We start from the raw sequence: 3,217 nt of genomic DNA on the forward strand, positions 1-3,217 counted from the left end.
TACTCTCTGCTGACATTTAATCCTCTGCCTTGGCCCTCGTTCAGCAGTCTGTTGGATTGTTCCAATCCCGTGTCCTATTGGAGCTTCTCGAACTCCTTAATTCTGAGCCGTCATCAATGACTTCGGCATCCTGCCCAACTTCCTTTCCATTTCTCCAGCTTGCCGCTGCCGTAATTTTCCCATGGTGACTATGTAAATGGACTTGAACTTCGTATCCCTCACAACACACTGGTGAGCTGAACTGTCTGAGAACCTCCTTTATTTTTTCAAAGAGATGTTTATTCCTTAAAAATGGTGTCAGCCAGGCAAATGGAAGAAAGTACAGTGGGCTCACATATCTCTGTTTGAAGTGAGCGACTTTTTTAATAGTTGGCCCTTGGGGGGTGGTATAGACTCTGAACCCAGACTGTCTGGGTTTAAATGCTGGAAACCACTTCCTCATTCTGTGACCTTGGGTAACCTGCTTGAGACAGAAGTGTGTGTGTCAGTTTCCTTCTGTGAAATGGGGATGATACCTAAAAGGGTGGTTTGTGAAGTTTGAACCAGCTAATGGTTAGAAATTGCCAAGGGTCATTCCCGGCCCACGGTGAAAGCGGATGTCAGCCCTTAAACCTAGTCCCTGTGCCAGAAATAAATGACTGTAATAAAACAGTGAACAAGACGCCATGCCCCCTGCCCTCATAGAACTCACATTCTTGTGGAGTACAGACTTAAACAAATAAGCCTGAATAGATGTCTCATTGCATTTTATGAAAAAGATTGGGAAAGGAAAAAATGGGGTGGGCTGGGAAAGGGTAGTTAGGGAAGAATTCTCTGAGAAAGTGACTCTGAGTAACCTAGAAGATGAAGAGTAGCCATGGGGGAAAGAGCATTCTAGGCTCAGGGAACAGAATAAGTCAAGGCTTGTAAGTGGAAAAGAGCATGCAGTGTTAGGGGAAGTAAAAAGGCAGGGGGAGCTGGAGCCTGGGGAGAGAGGAAGAGGGGGGTGCAAGGTGAAGTTGGAGAGCAAACTGGTAGCCTTTCAGCCACATTAAGGAATTTATTTTGAATCTGATTTCAACAGGAAGCCATTGAAGAGTGGTATCTATTGTTCTTTTGACGTGAGGTTTAGAGAAGGAGCCAGGGAAATAGAAAATAGGGAATCAGTTTTAATTCTGTCTTACGTACGATCACAAATGTTCATTTATACTTATAAAAACAATTTAGAGTTTCTTTTACTTGAAAATAATTTCTAAAGACACCTTCTTTGGTTTCTCCAGAATTACTCCACAGCCTTTGGGTTACTTACGTTGCTCACAGGGATTGTATCTATCAATCACCTATCTACCTTTCCCTTTCTTTCTTTCTTTAGTTCAACAAATATTAATGGAATGACTACTCTTGCCTTCCTGTTCCTTAGGACTAGTAAGGAGAGACATTAAAAAGCACACAAATAATTAATTACACTCGAGGTAAGTGTTATAAAGGAAAAGTAAAGGCTACTATGAGAGCATTTAACAGAAGACTTCTGTCAGAAAGATCATACAGGCCTCCCTGAGGAATGCATAGGAGGCAGCTAGAAAAAGAGAAGTGAGAAAGTACTGAGGCAGGAAGGCTGTGGTGTCTTCAACAGCCTACACTAAAGCTGATTAGTTGGGCTAGAGTTTAGGAGTTTCCCTTAAAGTAAGTAAGGATCCAGTAAGGACCCATGGAACAGTTTTATGTAGTAAAATGACATTTATAGTTTTAAAAATCCCTCCACCTACTGGGTGGAGCACGGACAGAAGGGGATAAGGATGGATGCAGAGAGATTCAGATAGTATTTATCACCTGGGTCCTTTTGACAGTGTAAAATTGTCCATACATTACAGGGAATTTGCATCTCCTCTCCTATATAAAATGCATGGAGCAACCCCCATTCTTCAGGACAGTTACACACCTCCTCTAGTTCCAAACATTTCCTGAGGGGAGGGGAAACTGTACCACCTCTTTGAGAACCACTGACACTGGCTATTGCTATAATCTAGGCTTTGGTTTCCAGAGTGAGGAGCTGCATATCCCAGGAGGCCTAGGAGACATCCATTGGGAAACAGGAAGGAAAGATTACAGTTGTGATCCCTGCTTATTGTGTATTTTAAAACAAAGAACTTAAACTTCAAAGAACTTAAAACAAGAAATTGAACTTTATTATCATTGAATAGCGGGGCTTGACTTTGGTGCCCTTGTTAACAGCTGGTTTCTTGTGATGTTCAGTACTAAATGTGATCTGAGGGAAGAGTGGCAATTCCATGGCGATGCAGGTTGTCACTTGTTTGTTTTCCGTGCTTGCAAGGATTGCGATTTATGTGTTCCCACTTAAGTGGAGATATGGATTCTGTTATCTGTTTTTAAACAAAATAATCTTGTACAAAAGAGTCCTTTACAGAAACTACAGATTGAAAATAATATTAATAATACAGACACAAGGCAACAAAAAGAAAACAACAGAGTTAATATTACCAGTCAGCAGCAAATTTAGATTAAACAAATGACACCATCATATCTGGAAAAAAGTAAACCAAAACACTGAAATTATCCAGAAGACATTTGAAATATGTTTTTTGTCTACATTTTTCTTAAAAATGACTGACCCTAAATATCATATCTTAGACGTTGCCTAATGAAAATATGAAGTCATAATTATTAATACAAAAACGTTTATTTCATCTTTTTTCAAATTCTCTTAAAAGTTTGTCTCTAATAATATAATTTATAAATACCTTAGTACACTTGGTATATTTTATTTAAAAATACAGATAATAGGTGCATGCGGAAACGTTTTCTTACTGCTGGAGAATCACTGGTCTAGGCAGGTAACGGTTTTCACTCGGGTTGTGGCAGCACAGATGGCGACAATTAAATGTCTTCTAGAAATGTGTACAGGGAAGAAGTGGTAATTGACTAAATGAGGTGGGGATGAGGGAGACATTGGATCAAGGCTGACTGCCAGATTTCCAGCAAGTGTCAGATGGATGGCACATTTTTGTTTTGAAAATTAGATTTGGGAGACAAAGAGTCTTTTTTTTAATTGAAGTATAGTTGATATACAATGTTATATAAGTTACAGGTGTACAATACAGTGATTCACAATTGTTAAAGCTTATATTCCATTTGTAGTTATTGTAAAATATTTGCCATATTTCCTGTGTTGTATAGTGTATCTTTGTAGCTTTTTTTTTTTTTTTTTTTTTTTGCGGTA

The 3,217-nt window shown here is 39.1% G+C and overlaps 1 protein-coding gene across 2 annotated transcripts in view; it reads left to right on the top strand.

The window, feature by feature from the left end:
* Window positions 1-3,217, top strand: part of PRDM5 (PR/SET domain 5) — a 223,117-nt gene that overhangs the window by 214,141 nt on the left and 5,759 nt on the right. The window lies entirely within an intron of this gene.

Source organism: Tursiops truncatus, chromosome 5 (genome assembly GCF_011762595.2).
Source record: "Tursiops truncatus isolate mTurTru1 chromosome 5, mTurTru1.mat.Y, whole genome shotgun sequence".
Lineage (NCBI taxonomy): Eukaryota > Metazoa > Chordata > Mammalia > Artiodactyla > Delphinidae > Tursiops > Tursiops truncatus.